At 38.8% G+C, this 12,639-nt stretch overlaps 1 pseudogene; it reads right to left on the minus strand.

The window, feature by feature from the left end:
* Position 1: 1 nt before the first annotated feature.
* Positions 2-3,783, minus strand: LOC111328143 (uncharacterized; annotated as a pseudogene).
* Positions 3,784-12,639: the final 8,856 nt, after the last annotated feature.

Below are 12,639 nucleotides of genomic sequence, written 5' to 3' on the forward strand. Positions count from 1 at the left end.
TTTAGTGTTGCCTTATGTTGATCAATGTGCTTAATCTTGGGAGGCCACAAGCTACTCTTGGATATGCCAGTTCAAAAGATATATGCTCATTATAAAAGGCTTCCAGCTTTGGGATGATGCTAGAGGGGAAGCCATTGCACTTCTTGATGTGTATAACATCAGATCATTCATGTCAGATAATACTAGGTCAGCCCAGTTGCATTCAGCACAAAACATCTGCAGTTGGACCTGATAATAAAACTTGTGGTTCTTATTCACAGCAAGTCCATGACTGGTTCTCTTGCAAATGTAACGCTTGCATACTGCTTCACTAAGAGTTGAACCATTTGGAAATATTCTTTTGATCTCCACTAGCCCTCCATCTACCTCCCCATCTGGAGAAGCTCCAAGAAATGGGTGACTCCAGGAAATAAGGAAGCCTGTGTCATCTACTTTACAGTCCAGTTGCTTTTCATAGAGACTCAAAATACTTTTTTCATCTTTTAGACCTTGTTTCATCATTGCACTCTGGTACTGGTTCTTGTAGCCCAGAATTTCTTCCATCGCTTTGGTAGGGCTAGTAGCAGGCCGAAGGATTGCTCGTTTACACTTCGAGGCTGTAATGCGAACATGTCCATGAGCATACCATTCTTGACAATTACTTTGAGTTTTAGTTGACTTTGCAGTCTTCTTTCTCTCTTGCTCACTGACCATGAGGTTATTTCTGACTCTTGATGCTCAGTAAAAGATTTCTTTCAAAGATACTGGTTGCTCTTTAATGGGGGAAGTAATGTTTTTCTGGGGTAATTTCTCGTCAGACAGGAGGCAAAAGAATCCACAGTTTGGTTTCACTGTCTTGATTTTTTCAAGCAACTCTTTGTTGACGCTCTGGGGGTCATCGTTTCTATCACATTGGCGCCGGGGATCTGTCAAAGGCTTACTTACATTTCTTTCCTCTCGTCTATAAATCTTCTTGGAGAAGTCAATGTCATAAACTGACTGTGGATCAAGTTTTCTTTTTCTTGGCTGGTTCCAAGTTTGAAGTCTTGAAGTGCATGTGTCAAATTCTCTTGAGCACTTCAACCGACTGAACTCTTCTAGGGCATAACAAACACCTGCTATGTGTTTGCAGGATCCATGCGGGCCTTTCCCAGCAGGGCAAGGACAGCTGGCATAAACTATTTCTCCTTCTCTATCACTTTTTTTAACCAATGACAGTCAACTTATATGTTAAAGTTGTTTTTTATTTCTGGTAAGCAATCACATCTGAAGTGTACTTTGTCGCTATCACGGGCAAGTTCAATTCTTTGGATGTGCCCATGCCGAAACAGACCAAGTGCTTTGTTGCTAATGTTCTTATAATCTTTGTTGGCCTCGTTGTCCCTGGTTTTTCTTTCGATGAAGTGCGATATCATATTCTGCATATTAAAAGCAAGTACGCAGTCTTTGGCATCGGGTAAAGGGAGCCATTCTGCTGAACCAGGAAAGTCAGATGGAGTATACGGAGTAGTTATATCTTGCTGCGGTTGACTCGACGACATTTCGCGTCTACGAAATCGTCATCCCAGCCGTTTTTTATGTAGCTGACAACTCTGTATAGGAACGACAAAATATTAGAAATGTTTGGCTCTTAAATCATATAAAGATAAACAATAGATGATTATTAAAGACTATAAATTTGTGATATACCTTTGAGCGAGCTCGGCCTTCGTAGCGTCGGCTCTTGCACTTCCATCTTTGCTCGTTTCCTTACGATAAGAAAGCCATTCTTTGAGCCTCTTTTTTGTTAAGAGTCGAGGACATTTACCACTGAGTAATTGAACTTTCGCTTCCGCTGAAAAAAACGCGGATCCGGGCAGTTTTATGTCTTATTTTCAAAGTTCATAGCTGTCTCTCTTGTAATGCTTTGAAAAGTTAGGAAAGCTCGACCCCATAGCCTCGTTTTAATCCTACTCTCATCGAGATACCGCTGGATTACCGGAATGGCGTGTACATCTCCGATAAGAGCTATTGGAAGAATTTCAAACTCGTCATCCTCCTTCCAGCTATCATGACTCCAGCTATCTGGTGATATTTGTCCTAACCCAGGGCCTAATGACGAAATTACAGAGAGTAATGACCATCTATGCTTCGATTTACAAAAGAAAGGCCTGAAAATATGTCATTTAAATGTTCGATCTCTTTCCGATCACTTCCAGGAAATTAGAGCGCTGATGCATATCAACAAGTTTGATATGCTCGCAATGAGCTAAACCTGGCTCAATTTAACATGGAGCGACCCTGGATTACCGATTGATGGCTATTCATTGTACCGTTGTGACAGAGTTGGCTTCAAAGGAGGTGGAACAGCGATTTATGCAAAGGACTCGCTTGTATGTCGCAGGATCGAGCTCCTTGACAAGGAAACAAATGCTGAATATGTGTGTCTCAAGATAAAGCAACATTCTGCTGGACCTAAATTTTTATTTGCCGTGTTTTATCGCCCTCCTAACTCACCTGTGGAGATATATAATCATGTTTCAAATCTGTTGGTCACTGTATCGTGTCACTGCGACGAAATTATCTTGACTGGTGACGTCAATGTTGATGTCTTAAACACAATGAATGCGAATAGTCCATTTTACAGTTGTGTGCTTGGTTGCCAAGCCTTTGAATGGGAGTGAGGCTAGGGTTTGACCTTGTTATGATACAAACCTTGCTGCCTTTCAAATGTAAATCACTTTGTTATCATGCTAAGTGGATACAGGTCTTTCACAACAAGGTCACCTTCAGCCTCACTCTGAATCAAAGGCTTGGCAACTAAGTACATAACTGTAAAATGTCGTATTGTAAGCTAACGAAGATATGCCGTGATGCAGGCCTGAAACAATTAGTTAACACTGCTACTCGTGAATGTAAAGGTACTGCTACTTTATTAGATCATTTATACACTACGCATGAGGACAGAATTACTGAAATCGTAGTCCCCGTTTATGGACTGAGTGATCATTATCCTATCTCCTTCACGCACAAATTTGGCAGAGGCAAATACCGCAAACATCATCATGAAAAGTTGGTATATGAAAGCTTCAAAAATTTCTCTAGTCAAGATTTTATAAATGATCTCAATATTGTTCCTTGGTCTATACTCGATGCTTTTTCCGATGTTGACGACAAGCTTGCGATTTGGAATATCTTGTTTACAAATGTTATGAACGAGCACGTACTGCTCGTCACTCGAAGAGTGAAAACGAAACAACTCCCAGGATGGATGACCCATAGCATTCTTCAGCAGATACGTGTTAGGGACAAGCTTAAATCACGTGCAAAGAACAATATACTAGCAAGAATAATTTATAAACGAGTGAGAAACAGGGTCGTCAAACTAATTTCCAATGCAAAGTCAATTTTTTTCAAAGAAAAGATCTTAGAAAACAAAGACAACACAAGAAATCTTTGGAAGCTGTTAAAACAGAGTGCAACGGCTAAACCATCTCTAAAGGCGCCAACTACTATCAAAGTTAATGAGAAATATATAAGCGCTCCTGCGGAAATTGCGGATGCTTTTAATGAATTTTTTACTTCGTCAGTTATAACATCAGAGCCATCAGACAATTTAGTAACCACACAGTCTGAGCTTGATACTCTTTTGTCAAACTTTGTCAATACGCGTATACACGATGAAGTTCGTTTCTGTATTCCTCCTATTACTAAAGATTTCATTGAAGCAGATCTGAAGAAAATTCCATCAAACAAAGCAATAGGATTGTATGGTATTAGCATACGGATATTGAAGGAGGCATTGCCGGCGATATCGACGAGCATGGCCCATGTTTACAACACAAGCATCAATCAGGGTATTTTTCCAACTACCTTTAAAGCAGCAAAGGTAACGCCACTTCATAAAAAAGACTCAACAAACGAAAGAGGAAATTATCTCCCAATATCTGCTTTGCCTATTCTGTTTAAACCCTTAGAACGACATGTAGCAACCTCCTATGTTCGGTATCTGAATAGTAAAGTAAAGTCTGTTTACGAGCCTAGTGGCCCATTAGGCTGGTGCTTAATTCCGGTTTCTGTAGCATGAAGCGACTAGGAGTGTTTCTACTCCCCCCTGGATGGGATGCTAGCCCATCGCAGGGTTACCCCCAGCATTAAATTGCCGGTACCCATTTATACGCCTGGGTGAAGAGAGGCACTGTGAGAGTAAAGTGTCTTGCCTAAGAACACAACACAATGTCCCGGCCGGAACCAGAATCAGTCTGCCTACCGCCCTTATCATTCCTGTGAAACTGCACTATTGAATATCTCTGACAAATGACTAAAGGCTATGGACAATAGTGAACTGGTGGGAACAGTTTTTCTGGACCTAAGTAAGGCCTTTGATCTAGTCAGTCATGATATTCTCATAGCAAAGCTCGCCAAGAATCACACTAGTCAAGCAGCTATGAATTGGTTTAGGTCATATTTATCCGAACGTAAAGAAGCTTGTTCAGTCTCTGGTGTGCTCTCTAGTCCTGCGTCCTTACACAGAGGAGTTCCACAGAGCTCAATTTTAGGCCCTCTCCTCTTTACTGTTTATATGAACCATCTACCTCTTTTGCTAAGTGAAACTGAAGTGGACATCTATGCTGACGACACAACTACTTGGTTAAGTGGTACCGATCGTAATGAGATACAACAAACTCTAAATGTGAGTCTTAGTAAAGCGAATAGCTGGCTTAAACTTAACGAAATGCAACCTAATAGTAAAAAGACTAAGTACTTACTTATTGGTATTGCGAAAAAACTTTTTCACAGTGAAATAACTAAGTTGGAGCTTTTCTTGGACAACGTAAGACTTGAGGAATCAGCTGGAGAAAAACTTCTCGGTGTTGTGATTGATCCCTATCTTTCCTGGGACCTACACATTGATTATCTTATAAAAAAGTTGAACTCTAAGATATTTCTCCTCAAGAGGGCAAAAGTGTATATAACTATTGAATGTAGAAAATGTTATATAATGCTCTCATTAAGCCAATTCTTGAGTACTGTTGTACTGTTTGGGGTAATTGTTCGGTTGAAAACCTTCAAAGGTTGTTACAAGTACAAAAACGATGCGGGAGATTAGTTTGGACGCCACCATCAACGATAGTTCCGTTGAGCTTTTTAATAAATTAGGCCGGTTACCTATTGATGACATTGTACGCGTTAGAAAACTTTGTATGCTACATAGAGTTAGCCAAGGTCATTGTCCTGAATATTTTAATTCATATTTTAAATATGTCAGATCTACACATGGTTATTGTTAGTACAAGTTCTGCTATCTGGAATGACGTTCTAACACCATCTTGTAAAAGAAGCTCAGGGCTTAGAACTTTCCACTCAAGTGCATGTAGGCTATGGAATAAACTAGGTAACTCTTTTATAAACATAACTTCCGATTCAAATTTTAAGATAACGTTACTGAAAAATTTTATTAAAGAAAATACCTCGATAGTGCATTTTAAGATCAGTAGGACGTTTTAAGTACAATTTTTAGTATTATGAATTTTTTATTAGGTATTTTTATATTAAGTAGGATTTGTTGGGGGCCATTATGTAAACTACCGGGTAACCGGTAATAATGTATTTTACCCTCGGTAAATAAATTGTTTGTTTGTGTTTGTTTGTTTGTATTTTCCTTTTTTGATCAGTCTCATCAGTCTTGAACTGGCATCTTGGCAAAGATCCTTTTGAAATTTATTGTTGTTTGGCCATTTTAAGGCACCTTTCACTTTCATATGACAACATCATTGCAATTAAGTGTACAAGTATTTATGCTTACCATTTTTCGCTTAATTAAAGTGCCCATAATGTCAAAAAACTTTTTTCGCTCATCTAACTCTACATTTCACCAAATAAACTTCGGTGAAAATTTTTTTTGATTTGGATAAAACGCGATTTTTTACGAATTTTTAAAAAGTTCAAAATTGTATTTTCTTGCGGTCGACCCAAAATAATGTGCTCAAAATGACCACGTGACTGATGTCTGTGACGTAGGTTCAGGAACCTCACTTGACCTTAAAGTGCATATAAATACACTGGTCGAGTGCGCGTCGTTTACGATATTGTGAGCTTACGATATTGTAACCACTATGAAGCAAATCCCCACTTATTTTCAAGTCAGATAAGTCACAACCTAAAATCACGTGTTCCTGAACCTACGTCACGACTCACTTTAAACCGAGGAAGACTGGTGCGAATGGTGGACCAAAACGGCGGCAAATTTGAATGTCTTTAAAAACTTATAAAAAAAATTGCCTTTTATCCAAATCCAAAATTTTTTTCGCAGACGGTCATTTGGTGAAATGTAGAATTAGAGCAGCGAAAAACATTTTTTGACATTATGGGCACTTTAAATAAAAACTTGTTTAAACATCTAAATCTCTTTCTTTTTTTTTTTTCTTGTTTTGATGGAAGTGTGCGTTGATGGGTCGTTGGAATCCAAAACAACTTCGATGAATGTTAGAAAGAAAGAAAAATACAAAAAACAGTTTAAAAAATTAATTTCTATCTTCGTTTTAATACATAAGACTTGATACGGGATGTCTGCATATTATTGCTTAGGTAATTTAAGGTGACATAGAATAATCTAATTGTCGTTTTTTTTCGATTATCTTTGTAATCATCGCTAAACCTCTGGTTTATTTTTGCACGTATTAACTGCATCGGCTTTCAACAACCCAAGTGCATTTAGAATCGAACGCAACGACAAATTTACCTGGACTTAGAGTATGTCACGTTCATGTAACTTAAAAATGCCTCGCTCACTAGGATGTTATGATGGCCTTTGAAAAGTCAAATAATGGCGCCCACATGGAAAGAAAAATCCCAGTCAGCATGAACGAACAAAAATTATGATACTATTTTTCAATCTAAAATCTAAAATAAATACACGGATATCTAGAAAGCAGGTAACCACTCAGAAATGAACAATTCACGGAAACTATTTAAAAAAAAAGGAAGACGTTTTCTCATTTTTTTCTCTTCGTTAGTCCATTAAAGCGTCCCACTCATTACTTTCCCAATCCGCTATGCTGTCATTCATTTTAGCCTCCATCTTACAACGACAATATATTTAGAACAAGCTAAGGAAATAACTATAGGCTAATGCAATTTAACTGACTTCTGAAATACAAGCTACTCTAAGATTCCTGTTTAAGATACTCGCTCATTTTTGCATGTCTGTTTTACCGTTCTTACGCAATTTAGGCATTTTCTCTATCAGTGAATCGTCGAAATGGCACCTAGTCCACCAAGGAAGCTCTTAAACAAAATGTTGGGTAATGGCTAAGGACTAAATTACTAAACTAAACGCAGTTGAACGTACGGGAAAAATTTGATTCAGGATAATGCATCTCAAATAACGTTCGCTGTCTGTCTTAAATTTGCTTTCTGTGGTACCGAATGCAAATTAAAGGCATCTTGTCATGCAAATAGTTGTTTCAGCAAAGTCTGCTTAAGGAGGCTAGATATAGTTTTTCACTTTCCTGATGCAAGATATTCAAACTAGAATCGCATCATTGAATACAACCTCGCATTCTGATTGGTTAAGGATACGAGGTATTTAGGGTGGAATTGCGAGTTGAAAACGAGGCTAAGTGATATTGTTTCGCATCTACGTAAGCATAACAACGATCATCAAATTGTTACAAAGTTTGGTTTCTGAGTCAATTTAAATTGTTTTCAAAACCATTGTCACCTTCTAAAGAGCAAAAACAAAAAATGCGTTTTTCAAAGTGAGCCTGAGGTTCTTCCTTGTTTTGAACTGACCTATGAATTCTTGAAGAGGCATGAAAAACCTCTCTCGCTTGCGACAACGCGAAAGCGTCAAAATCCTGTGAACAAGGCCCAGAAAAAACAATCTCCGAGCTAACAGGTCACGCCAAACCGGTTCAATATCCACCTACAGCCATAATCTTTTAGAAAAACAACGAAGGATGTCAAGCAAGTTGGCTGAGTTTTCAGTCGTACCATTATGACTGTCACAGCTGCTAGCGCCAGCGGCGGTCCACGCACTGAAGTTTTGCGAGAAATTGATGTCAACAGCCTTGCACTTCTATCAGTAGTTGATTATAACACAACAGCAATGAATAACGGCAGTGATGGTCTAACAGCAAGAGTTCTAGGTGGACTGTTCACCGATGTATCGTTCAACAACTCTCCAGTGAATATTTCCATCAACTTATTAGTCGAATGCTCATCCCAACGATTCAGCTAATGGCAGTTGCCTGTAGTGAGTTTCTACAAATAAAGAGATCAAAGTTTTTGGACTTTTCATGAAACACTTCTTTGTTTTTAAAAGAATAAAATATCGATCAAGACACGTATTTACACTTCAAGGTACTCACCTTATATTAATCGCGATGTTAAACTTTCAGTGCTTTCGCTTGCACACTTCATTTCTTTCCGTTTTGCCACGAAAGAGATAAAAGGTGTAAATTATTTTCCTTCTCGAGCAAATTCAGTGGAAATTTGAAAACAAGATGTTAAAAGATAAACGGCTTGTAAATTCAGTGAAATACCACCGTTATCCTTAAATAGTGTGAAGCTTGTTTAAAAAGTTTGAAACCGAATGTAAAAACAACGTTCAAATAAAAGATGTCGAAGGTTCTAACGTGCACGACTGACCTTGCTTCCTATTCGCTAACGCAATGACATTTCTGACAGTTCACTTCGAAATGGCTTTCTGGGTCGCGCGCCCAGGATTAGGCCTTTAAACATTCTGCCGGCAGAATTTCGAGCATAGTAGGCCCTCAGGAGCAGAATATATGATTGGGGCATAATCCGAGCAGAAAATGCCATTTTTGGCTATTTTGCATATTCTTGGGCCTGGGAACGAGTCTGAGAGGGAGCTGGGCACGAGCATCCGAGCAAAATCAAGATGGCGGAACCAAACCCGCAACCGGTAGAGACATCCCTAATGTTGCAGTATAATGGCCGATGATGTATTGATCTACTAACCTAATCTAGTGTTCAAGTTAGTAATGTTAGCAGCTGTGACAGTGGATGGACAAAAGACATTTCTGATATGGTTCAAGGTTATCCCAGACTCTTTTTACAAGTTATTACCCATGTCAGTTTTAAGGATTAAATGATAAATGCGCATATGTTGGGTTAGCCTCACCCTGGAAGGGCGATATAATGTCTTATTTATCATGTTTGAGTATTTTGAACTCAGGAAGATCGATTTTTACAGAAGCATAATTCGAGTATAATAGTACTTTTGGAGCATAATCTCGAGCAGAATAGCCTTTTTTTGAGGCAATTCTTTTTAGCAGAATAGCCTTTTTTTTCGAGCAGAATGTGTAAAGGCCTACCCAGGATGAAAACAAACAATATTATTGCTGTTTTCTTGTTTTCCTATTTTAATTCAATTATGCGATTCAAGGAAAATTCATTACCTGACTCATGAATTCCGCGTTAAATTGCACTTGAAAACCGATATCGCACTCATCGTTTCGCGATTCGTGCGCTATCGGTTTTCGCGTGCAATTTAAGGCGGAATTCCCTCGTCAGGTTACGATTTTTCTATAAAATTAACGAAGCTTAGCTTCAACAAGTCCCGATCACATTTCCTCCTGAAATAAAGATATTATTGAAGGATCAGTTTGTTATAAATATATTGAAAATTTTGTTACCATGGCAACGTTACTGGGTTGCAATGCTGGGTCGGCTGTACACAGGCTAAATTTAGACTTGACTTGAATTTTTTTAAAAACTGGACAGTGGATTTGTCTTAGATTTTGCATGCATCCTTTGATTGTCTCGGTCTACTTGACAGGAGTTTAAAAAAATTATGTCAGAAAGTTCAAGGAAAAGACGCCTTTTTAGAATTCATCATTAACTTTCTTTCCCTCTGACAGAATTTTCTCGCATTTGTGTAAAACACGCAAAGAGCCGTTCAAAGTTAACATGCAAAAAATAAACGTTCTTCCAGTACTCCGTGCTTTTCCTCGTGTTTTCGTTTTCACTCTTGTCTTTTAATTCTTCGATATATTCCTTGTCAACGGTCTCGAAACGAGACGCCATTGTTACAGAAAATCTTCAGCAACAACTTTTCGATAGCAGGCTGTTGCTAGGCAACCTGAGTACCAATCATAAGCTAGTAATTTTTCCCTCTATTTTATTAGCCTTCAAAGTGCTGGATTAATTTAATTTGTGTAAAGTGTCAGGATGTTTTGTTCCTCGTGGAGCTGATCGACACGATGTGGTTGGCGATTTGCTAAGAATGGCGACCAGTGCTACCTTCCCACCGTTGTTGTAAAGATCTTTTAAGTCATTATAATACAGGCCGCTTTCTGCAATTTTCTGAATGACATTTTGTTTGACGAGGAGCCCTTTATCGCCCTGTGAATAGAGCTTGTCTTGGAAAGTTTGTATGCGTTCGTGGCGTCCGTCAAGAAATTCTATGTCTTCGAAGGAGGTGATTTCACATTGCTGTTGTTTACAATCGGTCAGCGCTTGTTGGCTGCATCGGAGATTGAAAGAGGTCACGGTGGAGGGTACGTACATCTTCCAAATCATGGTGTGCGTTGAAATCTTCATGAAAAACAGCTTGATACACAGAAGGGAGATGCTTTAACATGGTTTTCCGTCAGGATTGAGAAGAGCGTTACCACCTTTGGCGAGTGTTTTTTATGAGTGGAAGGCTATTGGCGAAAAACACGTTCTTCGACGATAGTGTTTCTTTATTTGAATTTCCAGTACATCGTAGGAATGTAGGAGTGTCGAACACAGAAGAATTATGGCCAATTAAAACGGTATGACAATGCGTACTGCTGGAAAGGAAAGTGCTAAAAGATTGAAGACATTCGTTCAGAGGAACAGAGTGTACTGAAACATTCTCTTTGAGCAAAGTTCTCTCACCATTTACAGTGTAATAGTGAGTTTGTTGATACGAGAAGCGTAGCTGCTGATATTGCATGTAGGTAGCACATATTCATTGTAAGTTTTACCGTCTTTAGTCATAGCTGCGAATATAGCGAGTTTTACCCATAACGAGTTTCACCCACATCGTTTCGCCCAGAACGAGAATGGTTTCGCCCAGAAGTAGAAGTGATTAAATCCAGTCAGGTAATTTGGTTATATCAACTAAGTTGAAATTGTAAATTGGCCACCGTAACGAGTTAAAAAGCTGACGTTTCGAGCGTTATCCCTTCGTCAATCGCTCTGACGAAAGGCTAACGCTCGAAACGTCAGTTTTGTAACTCGTTACGGTGGCCAATTTACAATTTCAACTTAGTTGATATAACCAAATTACCTTTCTTACCCTTATCGATGCAGCACCACAGTTTCTTTGGAAACTTTCACCCTTTATTCATAAATCTAGCCAGAACTAGTGCATGAATGCCCGTGTGTGGAATAGCCTTAAATTTTCTGTTTCCGACAAAGCATGCGGTAGGAAAGTTCTAACTAAAAAGAAATTAGTGTCTTGCAAAAATATCTCACCCCTTCACTTGTCAATAGAATTTGAAAACAATTGCGCGTGGAACACAGAAAATGGTTTCGCCCAGAAGTAGGCCCACAGTGTAACTCAAAAAACGTTAACCCAAACATGCATATACTCAGAACGAACGTTGTGTCTTGTCGTGAATAACGTGACTTTTTCTGACACCATAAAAAGTGTTGAAGCGAACAAGTTGTCTCTTTCACTGAGAATCAAGCGGGGACTGGAGAGGTAATTCAACCACGAAATACAAAAGAGCCGTTTAAAAATCTTTAGCGAAAAAGTACAAAAATTGTCTGTAAACGGTACTTCCAACGACAATTGCATAACTTGCAAACAACCTGTGCGGGCAAGAGGGTCTTCAATGTGATGGGTGTCAAAAGTGGAACCACAAAACCTGCAATACTGGTATGTAATTGTTGCCACCTGTTTACGTATGTCCTTTCGTGTTTTTATGTTGGTAATGCCTGAGCCGGGTTGTTCAATTGGAAATCCTTAGTAGATGGCAAATTATTGTTATTACAATTAATAGGGATATTAAGAGAAGCATACCGTGCTGCTATTCAGACTGGGACAGAAATAGAATGGCATTGTGAATCCTGTGCTGTAGAGTGGAGCATACCTAGAGAGCCTATTGCTGCGAGCTCTAGACTGGAAAATTCATTGTATTCCAGCTCTGAGCCCCTCCACCCACCGACATAGAGGTGTCATAGGGCCTGCATTCTGGACAGTTTGCAAGAACTATTTGAGGACAACACTGTTGGTATGTAAAATGTTATTTCATACTCATGTATTGTGTGCAAATCAAGACATAACTTAGCGAGTGTCACGCAATCGCCTTCTAGCAATCACTTTCATGATCATTTGCACTATTTCGGAATATTCCTTGCCCGTTTCCTCGCATATTTTGTTTTTAACAAAGTGGCCACTGAATTCGTTCTTTAAAAAAGCGGCCACAATCGTTCTCAAATAGAATTTCAAGCCTTCGTATAGTCTTCTCATTTCGCGCGCGAGATGTCAGTATTAAAAAAAAAGACAGGTTTAATTTTATATGTGGTACGAACTCTTCACATTTTAAACCAATACGTGTTTATTTTCATTTTGTTGACAAAAATGTGGACTTAGACCAAAAAGTTTCCTTTGATTGGATTTATTTTTAACGTTCAGGGGTGTACACACAATGATTTTCACAAAGTAGGGCCTATCCACAG

Source organism: Stylophora pistillata, chromosome 9 (genome assembly GCF_964205215.1).
Source record: "Stylophora pistillata chromosome 9, jaStyPist1.2, whole genome shotgun sequence".
Taxonomy (NCBI): Eukaryota; Metazoa; Cnidaria; class Anthozoa; order Scleractinia; family Pocilloporidae; genus Stylophora; species Stylophora pistillata.